The 17,255-nt window shown below is 44.5% G+C and overlaps 1 pseudogene; it reads left to right on the forward strand.

Moving 5' to 3' along the window:
- The first annotated feature begins 13,328 nt into the window (after positions 1 to 13,328).
- On the forward strand, positions 13,329 to 16,360 carry LOC104609613 (subtilisin-like serine-protease S pseudogene; annotated as a pseudogene).
- Positions 16,361 to 17,255: the final 895 nt, after the last annotated feature.

Consider the following 17,255-nt stretch of genomic DNA (forward strand, 5'->3'; position numbering starts at 1 on the left):
TACGAAGGCAGCAGGTCTCTCACCTACTGTGGTTGACGTTAGTAGAAGTTAGTGGGCTGGGCCAAGCTAACCCACATCAATTTTTATTATTAATATTATTATTATTATTATTATAGAAAATAATATATATGATAAAAAATTATATATATAATATTTTTATTTTTATATATATAATAACTAATTATTATAATTCTAAAATTTTTAAATATCAAATAAAAATATTTTTATATATAATTTTTTTACTTTTATAAACATTTTTCTCAAGTCGAGCTTGAGTCGAACCGAGCTCGAGCTTTAGGTTCTAGCTCGAACCGGGCTCATCTCGGCTCGAACCCACCCCTATCCATACCACATTTTCCCGATTTTCCAATACATGGTTATTTTTTATAAAGCAAGTAAGAAACATCCAAGACATGGTTAGAAGCAATGCTTTTTCTAGAAAAAAACGGCACCAAACAATAGGGTACCATTTGAAGCACCGCTTTCTCTGATGTGGTGCCTACGTGGCATCATTTTCTCAGAAAAAGACATCAATGCCAAACATCACTTGAGATTTCAGTTTTCAAGAATCAAATCAAATTCGGATACGATTGGATCCAATCCTAATCCAACCAAATTATAAACCTAATGAGATAATGCTTGTTTAAGAGGGATGATAGGGCGATGGCTTTCTAAGGTGGGGGGCCCATATTAAGTGATATTCGGTAAAAAAAAAAAAGGACAGCCCATTTGATGGTAGTCAATCATTTTTGGGCTATCCACCCAAACTTCTTTAAATACATGTAATTTGGATCTTCCACCCACACTAGAGAAACATTTCCTCTACTTGTATGTTATCATGCATAGGAAATACTAGTCAGAACTCGTGCGATGCACAGGATTTTTTAACCGAATTACAAATTGGAGTTAATGGGCTTTTAAAGAGCCCAAAATACTTATAAACACCTTACCACAAAATTTCATCACAGATATCCCCGATTTAACCCTTCATCACACTAAGATTCTAATTTGGGTTATCTCATTGACCAAGATATTCATTTCTTAAATGCCCCTGATCATACCACTTATGGACCAATCAAACCCCACCAAATGATCCAAGAGACCAATACCTCTAGAAACCCTATTGCCAGCACCTGATTTTTGGTCAATTCATCATAAAAAAACCAATTTACCCTGAACACCCGATCAGACTGATCCTATCCTTCCGAATTACCTAAAAATCCCCGAACACCGTCGTCGGACCTAGGACTTCCTAAAATATCTATCCCTGAAATTTCAACCCAAGATTCACCTCTGTTTATTCTTTTATTAAACCAAGATTCCCTTTCAAACCCTTTCGCTAGTCTAAAGCACCTACAACCCAAATCTCCTTGACCCTAACACCTCAGAATCAATTAAACCATACAATTGAACCCTAGACACAAAAAAGCATCTACCCATAAATTACTTAAAATTCCCCCATTTGCGCCATCATCGAACAAATATTCCATTTTAGATGCTCTCGTTGATCTAAATTTTTGTGATTTTGGCCCTCCAAAATCAATCAAATGTTTCCATAAGATCCTAGACACCCTAAAAACACTACCCACAAAAATTCATCCCAAAATACCTTTGTTTGCCCTTCCATTACACCAAGATTCTATTTTAAAGCTTCGCATTGACTAGATCAAACCCTTTCCGAATCTACTCGATCTCAGCATAATTGGGTCAATATGACCCTACCAATCAACCCATAATGCTAAAAACAACACTCTGCCAAATTTCAACAAAAAAATTCCCTTATGTTCCCCTCCATAACACCATGATTCTGTTTCAAAGTTAATACATTAATTGAATCACTACCCCTCTGCCTAATCCAAGCCTATTTAGGCCATCTGAACCCACCAATCGATTCAAAATGCCTAAAAACCCCACCCTGTATGATTTTAGTAAAAAATATCATTGTTTGCCCTCCATATAAAAAGATTCCATTTTAGTCAATTTCATTGGCCCGTATACGTAAAACATTGTATTTTTGTTATTAATTACAATATTTATTTAATTAATTAATTAATTAATGGTATTTTGATATAATTAATTAGAAATTCATTAATCAACAATATTTTTATTAGTTATGGTATTTATTTAATTATTTAACAGTATTAAATGCATTTTTGTAATAGTAATTTTTATAGACTATGGTATTTGTTTAAATAAATACCATAATTAATTAATAAATACTATTAAATAATGTATTGCTAATACTATTAATTAATTAAATACATTAAATAATTAAAGAAATATCATAAAATAATGTTAATTAATACTAATAATTAATTAAAGAAATTAAACAATTCATTATAAGAGAGGGAGAAGGGAGTGAAGAGGTGGCTTCATGAGGGAGCAAAAAAGGCTATAATGAACAGTGTATGAGAGTTCACGGTTGGGGTAAGGAAGAAAGCTCAAGCCGTGATGTGGCATGTTTCTATTTTATTATACATACGCACATTCAAAAAATTCTATTAAATAACAAAACAAAATAGATTTATACATAAATATTGAAAATATATTTATCACCAAAATATAATAAACATAAATTTTAGTATATATAAATATATAATAGATATAGATTAAGATTTTAAAATTATTATTAATAAATATCAATTTTCTAAAAGTTATTTTCTAGAATTATTAATTGATATAAGTTAAATAGTCCTTTTATTATTAGTACATTAATAATTGCAATTATTATTCTATTTTTTAATATCTATTAAAAACTTCTTTTTGAAAGTAATTTCCTATTTTGAGTTATTTGAAAGCTTCAATACCTCTAAACTATTTAATCTATTTTTTAGTATGTCAATAATATTTAAAAACTATTAAATTATTTATATATTACATTCTTATTATCAAATATTATTAAATCTATTATTTATTAATTTAAATAATATCACTATTTAGTTATTTCAATATTACTTATTTATTGAATTTCATAATCCATAAAATTATAAGGTATACTACTATTACATAATTTTGTAAAATATAAAATAATTATTAATTCAAATATTATAAATATATTATAACAATTTTCTACTTTTAATAAAATTTTTAAGTTTATTACATAATTTTGTTATTTTAACTATTTAAAATTTTCCTTTATTTTAAAGCTATTAGATAATATTAAATAGTTTTCTATATAATCTTTTTTATTATTTTTTATTTATAATATTTAGTTATTGAAATTTTTAAATAATATTTTTTATTTTTAATTTTATTATTTGAATAATATTTAAATTGAATAATTTGTAAAATTATAATTTACATTATTAGTACACAATTTCGTTATTAATTTCATAAAACTATAAAATTATTAATAATATGAATATTATTAAATCTATGATATTTTTTATGTTTTTAATAAATATTTTAAAGTTATTACATAATTTTATTATAATATTTAAATAATTCTTAAGTTTTTTAATTCAAACTTTATTTTGATAGATATAGATGAAAGGTGGGGGAGAGGATAAATAGGAATTGGAAATAATTTAGGAGAGAAGTTCTACTAAATTAGAGATAATTTAGGAGATAAATAGGAATTATAGATAATTTAAGAGAAAGTGGGGGATAATGGTGCCACTTGGCTAGATTAGATTAGATTTTGGTAGAGAGAGATTTTTAAGAATAGTTTTATGAAAAGATATCCAAAGGGATAAACATGGAGGAAAGAGGGGGTGGCCAGGTATGATGAGGTATCATTATCAATTTATCAGAGAGGGAAAAGGGAGTAATGAACTAGGTGACTTCACTAGGGAGCAAGAAAGGCTAAAATGAAAGGGGCTGAGAGGCCAAGACATGACATCATTTTACTTTATTATATATATAGATTCCCAATGCATGACTGTAATGTCATATGGGTAGGTGTGTATTGGAGAACCAGATCCAAAACCGGATTGCTTTAAAATACTTATCTGGAGCACCTCAAAGTAATTGAAGCAATTGGATAATATATATATAATCCATCATATCAATGGACTAATTAATATTTCTTTTATTCTTTCAAGTTTCACAAACAAGCCTATAGAAAGAAGTATTTGTGCCGAAGCAATTTGAAACTCATTTCTTATTGGTAGAAGGCCTGGTGCTGAGTGGTGACTAGGGAAGCACTGTTCTACCCATTTCACTCATTTTCTGGTTCAAGTGGCCAAGTCTTATAACCAAACAAAAAAGCACGACTTCATCGTTAGCTAAGTATTTAGGTACATCCATTCATGTAAACGATGCAGAGTGAGAAGGCAGTATGTCAACTGTTTATATGTCATTAACAAGATCTCGGACTATAAGCGAATCAGGGGTAATCGGATAGATACAGAGCACGGTGCAAGTGAGGACCACAAGTTATACCACGGAATGCCTGCAAATCCATATGTTTCAATTTGATCCCACACCTCTTATATTATATTTATTATATAAAAAATGCTAACTGAACCAACCAATTCAACTACCGTCAATGTTTTCTTCTTTTAAAGAATATAATAAAAGCCATTCATTAAAACAAGAAAGAAGTACCACAACAACAGTGAACACACCAATCGCATAAGACGAATGCAAGGCCAAACAAAACACATGAATGAAAAACTTTGCATACCGTATTTCCAAACCCTATATTCATATTCTAACGTATGGCTTAGTCTGAAAAGAGTACAAATACAGAATACATACAAAATAATATAACATATAAGGCTTTGTACTCATTTCAGACAGAATACAAATACAACAAATCAATGTTTTCTAACCCATGGTTGACCCAGCCCATTGAACCGGTCGAATCGTCACCTAACCAGGATTTCGGGTCAGGTTCAGTCAAGACCCGTCAAACAGTTAAAAACTGTTGACTTGGTCAAGAACCGCTTGACCTGGTGATCGGGTCGTGAGTTGCATACTCAATGCATACAAATTTCCAGAGGTCATAACTTTGCACTCCTATGTCTGATTGGGGGGTTTCTTTTTATTTTGGATAACTTTTCAAAATCTATGTGATGTAGGGTGATTTGGCCTGACCTCGTAGCATGCGAACACGTGGACATGATCTGGCATAAGTGACAACTCAGCGTGACAGCCTGGCCACTACTCGACGCAGCAAGCTCGCCGAGGCCCGGTCAAACAAATCGTCGGGTGTGACAGCTCGTCGAGGAGCCGGGCCCCGCTCGGCTTGAACCTGAGGATGGAGCCCCCGAGCTCCTCGTGGGACCCGAGTTCCTCCTAAGGGACTCCGAGCTCTCCCTTCCTAAGAAGGAAGCACCCCAACTTTTGGCTAAGTGTCCTAAGGGAGAAACACCTCGGGACAGCACCATCAAGACTCCCGCTCGTACTTGCTTAAGGGTCGCCTCCAGTACGGGTACCTCGGTGCAAGGCAAACCAGCCCCAGGTGGTTCGGTGCACGGTAGCTCGGCAGACTGCAAGGAGATCTGCCTGACATCCGTACCTGCCGGATCCGATGGTAGTGCTCGGATCCCTTGCCAGGCGGCGTTCTGCCTGCCGTCTCTGAAAGGCATGGCCCGCCTGACGTCTGTGCCCTGCAGTAGCAGCCTGTGGCGGCAGCCTACACCTGCCACCTCTACCCAGTCAGTAACTGCTAGGGCAGTGACGGTTACGCCTGATGTGACCGAGCTCCGGTATAAAAGGACCACGACCCTCACAAAGCAAAGGTATTGAAGCTTAAGTACTTTCAGCACTCTTACTCTCTGACCTTCCTTTGAGATTTCTCCAATTCTAACTTAGCCATCGGAGTGTTCCCAAGTGTCCTAGTATCAGAACCAGCAACAATTCCCATCACTCCCTCCCCGGCATCCGGCTGCAAAGCCAACTAAGCCTCATCGCCACAGTGAACTCCCTTCCCGCCGGGGAGAGACTTCGGCATCATCTCATGGAAGGAAGGGAAGACTCCCTACCCCCGCCTCGCGGCCCGCAATCAGGTCGGGGGCGTCCCAGCCGGTTAGGTTGGCGTCACCTCAGCATCCGTAGTTCGAGCCTCTGTTTGCGAAGAACAGGTTTGAAGTGCTAGCCGACGACCTGGAACAAGGTCCTTCTGTTCGCAGCTACCGACAGTCATCCTTGCCTCCCCCTGGGCCCATCGAGCTCAACAATACTGAGGCCAACAACACCAACGCCGAGCCGACTAAGAAGTAGCAGAGACGTCGCCGGGCTCGCCAAACTGCCATCACCCACAATCTGCCCAAGCTCAAGGGCAAAATAGAAATAAGTTTGGGAGAGGTAAGAGCTGCACCACTTCTCTCAGTCCCCTCTCCTCTGTCTTCGGAGCTCCTCGCTGTCTCCATGCCTAGGGACTTTAAGCTGCCCCCGTTGGACAAGTACAACAAGTCCTTCAACCCCAACGACCACGTCGATGCCATCCAGTCCCAAATGCATCTGGCCAGGGCAAATGAATCTTGCATGTGCATGGCCTTCTCCACTACAATCAAGGGAGTAGCCCGCACTTGGTACCGAAACCTCACGCCGGGGTCAAGAGGGAGCTGGGCGCAGTTCGTGCAGGTCTTCACCTCCCACTTCGTCACCAGTAAGAGGTGTCCGAAGACTCAGGAAAGCCTACTCAACATAGTCCAGAGGGATGGGGAGTCTATCTGGAACAACATCAAGCGGTTCAATGACACTTGCCTACAGACACCCGACCTAGACCCTGCAGTTCGGCTCACTGCGGCCAAACGGGGCATCACCCACAAAGAGTTAAAATGGCACGTGGTCGTCAACCAACCCAAGACCGTGACCGAGTTCCTCGAGCTCGCAGATTGGTTCATAGGAACAGAGGAGAAGATCAACCAGAAGGGTGAGCACGTCCTCAAAAAAAGAAAAAGGGAACCGGAACCCCTGGCTCTAAGTGATTACAGGAAGAAGGACCAAGCTCGGGGGGCAAAACCAGTCCAGCCTTTCCGAGCTCTAGCAGCAAAAAGGGTGTTTACGCCCCTCAACACAAAACGGGCCAAGATCCTCATGGCAATCAAGGATGCCCCGTATGTAAAATGGCCACCTCGACTCAAGGTCGATCCTAATGTTGGGAACAAAAACGTGTATTGTAGTTTCCATAGAGATCACGGTCATAGCACCAAAAATTTTAAGAATCTCCGCGATGAGATAGAAGAACTCGTCCGTCACGGATATTTGAGAAATTTTGTACAGCATAGCAACAATAATAATAAAGTAGGTCGGCACGGGGAACAGAATAAAGAAGCCCTCGAGTCCACAGACAGGTAGAGCAGCCACGGAAGCAGCCTCCAAACGAGAGACCAGTCTGGGGGACCATTCATGTAATCGTCGGAGGATCGATTATCGCGGGCTGCACTTCGGCAACAGCTCGGCCATCAGCCCGCGAAGCTGCCAGAGAAGAATTAAACCCCCAAAGCAGCCAAGGGTGGAGAAATCGATCTTCTTCACTACAGATGATGCGCGAGGGGTCCGTTACCCCCACAATGATGCGCTCGTCGTCAAGATCAAAATCAACGACTTCTAGGTCAGGCACGTCCTATTAGACTTGGGCAGCTCGGCGGATATCCTCTTCAAGGCAGCCATCGATCAGCTTCAACTCCTAGAAAGCGACCTGAAGCCCGCAAGCACTCCACTGGTGGGATTCAACGGCGAAGAAGTTAGGCCTTTGGGGAAGGTCACCGTACCGGTGGAGATCGGTACCTGGCCCAAGGTGGTAAGGCTCAGTCACGAGTTCCTGGTGGTCGCGACTCCCTCTCCGTACAACGCGATAATAGGTCGGCTCATCACCCATGTCCTGCGAGCGGAAGTCTCCACCTACTCCACCTACCACCTGGTGATGAAGTTCCCTACAAACTTTGGAGTCGGAGTGGCACGGGGCGATTAGCTCGAGTCCCGCAAGTGCTACGTAGCCGCCCTCAAAGGAAAGGCCAAGGTAGCTGACGACCTCGAGCTAGGATGACCTGCAGAGCAGTTCGTGGAGCAAGCTACACCTACTGAGGAGACCATCCCCATCCCGGCTTCAACAGAAGACCCAACTCGGGTATTTCAGATTGGCGCTTCCATTGAGAAGCCCCTGCGGTCTCAACTGGTAAGTTTCTTACTCGAAAATTTAGATGTTTTGGCATGGACAGCGACAGAAATGCCCGGCATAGACCACAACATTATCACTCATAGACTTAATACTAATCATGTAGTTAGGCTTGTTAGACAAAAGAAACGCAACCTAGCCCGGAGCAATGGAGGGCAGTCGATGAGGAGGTCGGGAAACTCCTTGCAGCTGATTTTATCAGGGAAGTCCATTACCCGAGCTGGGTGGCCAACCCCGTTCTGGTGAAACAGGCTAACGGTAAGTGGCGCATGTGCATCGACTACACCGACCTGAATCGAGCTTAACCAAAGGATTGCTTCCCCCTTCCCAGGATCGACCGTCTAATGGACGCGAGCTCGAGGCACGAGTTGCTGAGTTTCTTGGACGCCTACTCGGACTATAACCAAATCAAAATGGACCCATCTGATGAGGAGAAAACTGCCTTCATAACCGAGTTCGGCCTATACTGCTACAAGGTCATGCCCTTCAGGCTGAAGAACGCTGGGGCTACTTTCCAAAGACTTGTAAATAAGCTGTTTAAGCCACTTGTTGGCAAAACAGTAGTGTTATGTAGACGACATGGTCGTGAAAACCCGATTTTCACATGAATTAATACAGGAATCACCTCGGGTAAATTCCTAGGGTACATTGTGTACCGACAAGGCATTGAGGCCAACTCGGACAAAATCAAAGCCATCCTAGAAATGAGACCACCCTGAAAGTTAAAGGAGGTTTAGAAGTTGAACGGCCGGCTAGCCGCCCTGAGCCGCTTCGTGTCCAAGTCAGTAGACTGCTGCCTGCCCTTCTTTAAGGCCATAAAAGGTTTTGAATGGACTGAAGAATGCCAATACGCGTTTGACGAGCTCAAAAGGCACCTGGCCAGCATCCCAGTCTTAACCCGACCCGAAGAGGGTGATGTTTTAGAGTTGTACCTCTCGACGAGTGACGAGGTAGTCAGCTTGGTACTAATAAGAGAAGTAGGTCGGGTCCAACGGCCCATCTATTATGTTAGTAAATTGTTGTAGGGAGTAGAAACGAGGTATCGCGAGATAGAGAAGTTAGCTTATGCACTGGTGATAGCAGCCCGAAAGCTCCGCCCGTAATTCCAAGCTCACACCATCGTTGTCCTTACCAACAAGCCTCTGAGGCAAGTCTTACTTAAGCCCGAGGTCTCAGGAAGGTTAACGAGGTAGACCATCGAGCTCAGTGAGTACGGACTCCAGTATAAACCGTGAATTGCTATCAAGGCCCAAGCCTTAACAGATTTCGTCACGGATTGTACCTTCAGTTCTGAGGTCCCTAGGCCGGTGGAACATGAGGCCCCCAGTGCGGGCGAGCCTGGGGTTCCCGGGTCGGTTGAACTTGATCCCCGTGAAGTAGCAACCAACGCGGTATCTCTCCTAGTTAGGCCAAGCCCGAACTGGGATGAAGAACCCCAGATCCTTCACGTAGATGGCTCGTCAAACCGGAAAGGCAGCGGAGCTGAGATCGTTCGTTCTGTGCGGACCAAACAGTGTGAAACTGGAGTACGCGCTACGCTTTGAGTTCGTGACATCAAACAACGAAGCAGAGTACGAGGCACTGATAGTCGGGCTGGACCTGGGAAGGGATGTGAAAGCCAAGCTTGTTGTCGTCTACAGTGACTCCTAGCTCATGGTAAATCAGGTTATGGGTTAGTACGAAGCCCACGAGCCAACTATGGTAGCAAACTTAGCCAAAGTAAGAGGGGCTCTGCTCAACTTCCGGTCATACTTCATCCAGCAAATCCCAAGATCAAAGAATGCTAAGGCCAACGCCCTATCCCGTTTAGCCAGCACTGGCGATAACACCATGAGGACCGTGTATATAGAGGACTTGCCTCGGCCTAGCATTCTCAGGGGGGTAGAGGAGGTAGCTCCCGTCATTCAAACAGAGTCGAGCTGGATTGATCCGCTCACAAGCTTCCTCCTACACGGGACCCTCCCTGTAGATCATAACGCCACCAGGAGGGTAGAGCGCCAGACAACCAAATATGTCATGATAGACGGATAGCTGTACCGAAGATCCTACACACTCCCCTACCCGCTCTGCCTGCAACCCTCGAAAACCGAGCTCGTCCTCCGTGATACTCATGAAGGCCTGTGTGGCGGTCACTTGGGGGGTAGGGCCCTCACTCAGAAAGCACTACGACAGGAGTACTACTGGCCAACCACGAAAGCAGATGCAACCGAGCTTGTCAAAAACTGCGACAAGTGTCAGAAGCATTCCAACATCCACCACCAGCCTGCTGCCGACCTAAAATACCTCACTAGCCCATGGCCATTTGCACAATGGGGGATTGACCTACTCGGGCCATTCCCAACAGCAACAGGATAGAGGAGGTTCCTACTAGTGGCAGTGGACTATTTCACAAAGTGGGTCGAAACTGAACCTCTCACAACAATTTCGGCTCGAAACGTGCAGAACTTCTTTTGGAAGAACATAGTGTGTCGCTTTGGATTACCCCGGGTATTAATCTCCAACAATGGTAAACAGTTCGAAGACATCAAGTTCCAAAACTGGTGCCGAGACATGGGAATTCAACAGAACTTCACCTCGGTGGCGCACCCTCAGGAAAATGGCCAAACGGAAGTTACAAACAGGGCTATCCTTCGAGGACTAAAAGCGCGCCTGGACCGAGCTAAGGGATTGTGGACGAACGAGCTGCCCAGTGTACTATGGGCCTACCGTACCACGGAAAAGACCGCCATAGGAGAAACCCCCTTTAGCCTTACATACGGCACCGAAGCAGTCATTCTAGCCGTGATTGAAGTCCCTTCGTTGCAATTAAAAGCTTACGAGGACAGAGCAAATGAAGACGAGCTACGTACCAACCTCGACCTGCTTGATGAAGTACGGGACCTCGCATACATCAGGACCGCGGCCTACCATCAAAGGGTAGCTCGATATTACAACGCCAGGGTCAAAAAGCGGACTCTCCGCGTTGGCGACCTGGTTCTCCGTAAGGTTATGGTGCCTGAGCCCGGCGTTGGCAAGCTCTTCCAAACTGGGAAGGACCCTACCGAGTAAAGCGAGTACTCATGGAAGGAACATATGAGCTCAAAACCCTAGAAGGGAAACAAGTACCTCGGGCGTGGAATATCGTCAACCTAAGACAGTATTACCTATGAGTAACGGAGTAAACCGCCGGTCACTCTCCGGGCTCAAGGGCCAAAAGGCAGTTTGGGCTCAAGTAGCCACTATGATGCGAATGAACTTAAAGGGTTGAAACGCCAAGTTGACCAAGGAGCTCAACACCATAGCGCACTGCACCAAGGGCGAGGGCAACCAGTAGACCCTAAGGCGCTAAGCCCACCTCGGTGTACATCACAAGGCAGTTTGGGCATACGCCTTACTATGCCTTACTATGTTAATCACCTGTGTATGTCACAAGGCAGTTCGGGCATATGCCTTACTATGTTAATCACCTGTGTATGTCACAAGGCAGTTCGGGCATATGCCTTACTATGTTAATCACCTGTGTACGTCACAAGGCAGTTCGGGCATATGCCTTACTATTTCTTACTCTGTTAATCGCCTCAGTATACGCCATAAGGCAATTCGGGCATGCGCCATACTATGCCCTGCTACGTTAAACCGCTCCGCACACAACCATGATAAGCTCGGATAAAGCAGTACTTGGAAAGATCACTTGGAAAAGGGTCAATTTCATTAATAGATAAAGTTTGTACAACGAGTTCAACAGAAAAGAAAAACCAAGTACAAGGACTGAGCTCACTAGCTCAGAGTACAAAGGTAATTACTTCGGGGGCTCTCCACCTCCGCGTGAGACCTCCTCAGGAGCTTCAGGCTGGTCAGGGGTATCTTCTTCATCACCACCCTCTTCCTTTGAGTCCGGGTCCTTCACGGCTTGGTGAGCTATCTCATCCGTGATTCGCGAGGTGGTGATGGCGCTTGTGTCGAGCTCGGGGTACGAATGCCTTATCAACCACCTGCTGAGCTTGAACCCCTTGCGGTAGGCCTCCCCCAGAACGGCATTAAACTTATCAGACTAGATGTAGTCAGCGACGGCTTTGCTTTCGTCTCCTTTGTCGCCTGAGTGAAGATCTCAGTCTTCTCTGCGATATCCGCCTTGAGGTACTCCACCTCGTGCAGAAGAACCTTCCTATTTTCCTTAAGCCCTTCCACCTCTGCTCTAAGGGCATCCAACTCGCCTTTCAGCACGGTCTTCTCGCGTGTCAACTCCGCTTTAAGGGCCTCCATCTCGCCCTTCAACTCGTTATTCTCACGGGCCAACTCGTCCTTCTCCGACGTAAGCGCTGTGATGACGCCCCTCTGGGCCATGGCACCGCTCTCCAACCGATGGATCTGCTCACGAGCTATCCTCAGTTCGGTATGGGCAGAGCGGGAAGACTCCTCGACAGTCAAAGCCCACTTCAGGTTCCTCTCGGACTGAAGGGTAAGGGTGTGCACGGCAGAGTTCGCCTGACAAAAAAGATAGTTAGTACCGAAGAAGCACAAATACAAAAGGAAAAGAAAAGAGAAGGAAACTTACCACCATAGTGTGGGTGGCAGCCTGGGCTCCAAGCTGAGCAGGGTTGAGCATATCAGCCCAAACCGAAATCTCCTCGGAGTAAGTGGCCCCTGTGCTCTTTCGAAGATCGCATTGGGGGAGCAGGATGCTTCGGCCCCCATCCGGGCTCCCCGAACTAGAGACAGCCGTCTCGGCTGTATGAATGGTGATGGAGGACCATCTCACCAACCGGCAACAGCTCACGTCTCTCACGTCTAGAGACCTTACGTGATCCAACAACCATAGGATAATGGTAACAGCTCCATGCATTGATAAACATTGGAAGATGGTGGCTATCGGACGGTGGATATCAAAGACAGATTTCGAAGATGTCTAGAAGTCCAGTTCCTAGTTGTTTTAGTTGTTTTAGATGTTTTACAATTTTAACTTTCCTAGTTATTCTATAAGTCTACCAGATGTATTATAAATACTGTTATTCTGAGTTAATAGACAACACACAGAATTTCTTTATTCACTTCTCTCTCTTCCGAGGCATACGCCTAGTTACCACAAGCTTCACGACGAAGCCTTGTGTTCGTCCAGTGCTTGCATAGCCAGCCTGATTTATTGCTTCCACGCTGTGTTAGGTGCTATCAGAGCAGGGAATTCGCCCAGTCAGATGGCCAACCAAGACGGTAGCGATCGCAACCCACCCCGTGACGGAGATCAAAGGTTACAAGCTGTTTGGAGAGCACACGTAATATCGAGCAGCAGTTGGCAGAGATGGCTGAACAACTGCGGACCTTGTTGCGGGAGGTTGTTCCACGGAACTGGGAAAATCCATACCCAACCGGAGGAGACGATCACGGTAGACCACTCATCGATCCTATACCCCGGATCCCTGGACTTGCGTCATCACCGGGATCTGACAACCGAAAACGGCAGGTTGGGAAAGCTGTCAACCGAGAGCCAGTGCCGTGTAACTTAATTGATACATTTGGACAACGAACATCTCAATACCGTGGTGTTACAGGCTTTATCGCTGACGTCCGTCATCATCCCTCTCCTTCCTCGAGGAATCAGTTAGATACATCAACCACAAAAGCCACCGGGTACTCTACTTTGAGCGGTGATCCATTTGGATACTGTATGACGAATTCTGGAACTTCAGCTTTCTCAGATCCCACCGATGACAACAGTTGTTCTGACGAGCATTCTACTTTGGGCTGGCCAATCGCCAAATCTGTCGCCAGTCATGACGTTGGCATCATGAGTTTGGTAGAGACGAAGCAATCCATCAAAGTTGTTGACAAGAAATCCGAGGTTCATGAGCCTTCAGACTCGTACCCAGATTCTGATTCTGTGATTAGAGCCAACCACGAGATTCTTCCTTCGGTGATTGGCAGTATTGACGGAGCACAACAGGTAGTAATTCACCATTATACCAAGAGCTTCAGGGGTTTCTCTGCCATGCTCACTCCAGAACAATTAAAGAAACTTTCTGAGATTGAATCAGTTGTTTTCGTCTTCGAGAGTCGGACATATAATCTTCAGACCACACATCCTTGGGAATTCTTAGGAGTCGATTCTATTCACCAATACAACCAATTGCCCATTGACGTGAAGCCGGATATTATCATTGGTGTCATTGACAGTGGAATTTGGCCTGAATCAGAGAGCTTCAATGATAGAGGCTTAGGACCTGTGCCCAAGAGATTTATGGGAGAATGTGTCACTGGTGATCATTTTACATTGGAAAACTGTAACAGTAAAGTTGTAGGTGCTCGGTATTATTGGAAAGGATTTGAGGCAGAATATGGGCCTCTTGAATCTTTAAATTCTACTTTCTTCCGGTCAGCTCGGGATGAGAATGGGCATGGCACCCACACCGCATCCATAGTGGCTAGATCCATGGTGAGAAATGCCAATTTGTACGGAATTGCCAGAGGTGTTGCGAGGGGAGGTGCGCCTAGCGCTAGGCTTGCCGTCTACAAAGTTTGCTGGGGGACCTTGAGGCTATGTTCCGAAGCTGACATCCTTTCAGCCTTTGATGATTCCATCAATGATGGCATCGATATAATCTCCATCTCACTTGCCAGGATCCCTTTCGTTAGCTACTCTGGTGATGCCAACTCCATTGGAGCTTTACATGCATTCAGGAAAGGAATTCTGGTCTCAGTCGTAGCTGGAATTTTTTTCTTCCCTGGAATAGTGGGAAATGCCGCGCCTTGGATTCTCACTATCGCTGCGAGCTTTGTGGATCGAGAATTCATCTCCGATGTTCATCTTGGTAACTCAAAAATTTTCAAGAGTTACTCGTTAAACCCATTTAAGATGGATGGGTTTTATGGTGTGATAAACGCGAGTGATGCAGCTGCTCCCCGTGTTCCTTCTACCAATGCTATCTTCTGTGAGGAGGAGAGTCTTAACCACACGTTGATTAAGGAAAAGATAGTGGTGTGCGTGCGTAATAGCACAAGAACAGATATATCAGGGAAAACCATACGACGGGGCGGTGGTGTCGGGATGATACTCGTCGATTCATTTCCCAAGGAAGGACTCAGACAGTTTGAAATCCCAGGCATTCAAATTAGTGTTAAACAATCACAAGTACTTCAATCATATCTGCCTACGGATAGGAAACCAATTTCCAAAATCTCTCCAACAAGAACGGTTCTGAAAACAAGACTTGCACCAGTGGTGGCTCCGTCTTCTTCAAAGGGCCCAAACATACTTGCACCTAGCATAACAAAACCCGATATTGCAGCACCAGGGGTCAATATATTGGCAGGGTCATTCCGAAGGGTTATTCAGTGGAAGAAAGAGAAGTACAACCTGAAGAACCCAACGGTGAAGAGGATCCTTCAGGAGGTGAAGGAGATACGAGCAAACCCTTCCGATGATTTCATGAGCCTTCCTCTCGAGGAAAACATATTTGAGTGGCAATTCGCGATCAGAGGTCCCCGTGACACAGAGTTCGAGGGAGGAATCTATCACAGACGGATCCAATTGCCAGCAGAATATCCATTCCAACCTCCTACATTTATGCTGTTAACTCCTAATGGTCGTTTTGAAACACAGACGAAGATTTGTCTAAGCATATCCAATCATCATCCGGAGCTTTGGCAGCCATCTTGGAGCGTGAGAACTGCTTTGGTAGCATTGATTGCATTCATGCCCACCAACCCAGATGGTGCACTGGGCTCATTGGATTACAAGAAGGAAGAAAGACGTGCATTAGCCATCAAATCTCGTGAAGCAGCCCCCAGATTTGGAACTCCAGAACGTCAGAAATTGATTGACGAGATTCACCAGTGTATGTTAAGCAAGGCACCACCAATTCCGCAATTAAATGCCCCACAGGCCTCGAGTGAAGAAGAATCAACCGAGAAAGAAGCAGAGGTTAGCCCGCAAAATTCTGGTGCGGTAGTTGCAGCTGAGGGGGGGTCACCCAAACCCAAAAGGTGATGAAGTCATGGTGTTCTTAAGGAAGGAACGCATACCTGTGGGGAAGTATAACCAGCTACAGCCTCGGCAATACGGCCCACACAAGATCCTCAAGAAGATCAACGACAATGCTTACGTAGTGGACTTGCCAGATCACATAGGTATTTCCAAAACATTTAATGTTGTTGATGTTCATCGTTATTTGCATATCCCGATCATGACTCGAGGTCGAGTTCTTTCCAAGTGGGGAAGAATGATGGAGGACCATCTCACCAACCGGCGACAGTTCACGTCTCTAACGTCTAGAGACCTTACGTGATCCAACAACCATAGGATAATGGTGACAACTCCATGCATTGATAAACATCGGAAGATGGTGGCTATCGGACGGTGGATATCAAAGGCAGATTTCGAAGATGTCTAGAAGTCCAGTTCCTAGTTGTTTTACAATTTTAACTTTCCTAGTTATTCTATAAGTCTACCAGATGTATTATAAATACTGTTATTCTGAGTTAATAGACAACAAACAGAATTTCTTTTTTCACTTCTCTCTCTTCCAAGGCATACGCCTAGTTACCACAGGCTTCACGACGAAGCCTTGTGTTCGTCCGGTGCTTGCATAGCCAGCCCGGTTTATTGCTTCCACGCTGCGTCAAATGGGCTCGTCGGATACTCCAGCTGCAACGTTAGCAGCTCCGGTGGCAACCTCGACCTCAGTTGCCGACCTCACAACGGCCTCAGGCTCCCTAGGCGGTAGAGACTCCTCCAAGTCGATGATTGGAGAAGCCCCAGAGAGCTCGGGCTCAGAGACTAGAGCCGGTGGAAGTTGGGGCTCGGGAGTGGGGGCAGGCGATGACTCGATACGAGCTCTCTTGGTAGCCCGCTTCTTCCTCCCCTTCATATGCTTAAAGAGCCGGTCTCCCTTGAGTTTGTCTGCCTCCATAGGACCTGCAAAAGATTTCGGCATTAGTATTTGAGTAAAAGAAGGAAAAGGAGAGCAGACCAAACAACTAAGGTACTAACTACCTACCCGGGCTCAAGCCAGCCTGGAAGAGCATACCCTCTTTGATATAATCTTTTAAATCGCAGCCGACCTCAACCCACGACTGGAATGCCACCCTGGTCTTCCTGTCGAGTATGACGCCAGGGTCTTGGATAGCCGCCCTCCAATGAGTAGGGAAGGGCCACCCCGCAGGATCCCGAACTACGAAGTAGTCCTGCTTCCAGACCGGGACCTTACTAAGAAGC

The sequence above is a fragment of the Nelumbo nucifera genome, chromosome 3 (genome assembly GCF_055504915.1).
Source record: "Nelumbo nucifera cultivar China Antique chromosome 3, China Antique-T2T, whole genome shotgun sequence".
Lineage (NCBI taxonomy): Eukaryota > Viridiplantae > Streptophyta > Magnoliopsida > Proteales > Nelumbonaceae > Nelumbo > Nelumbo nucifera.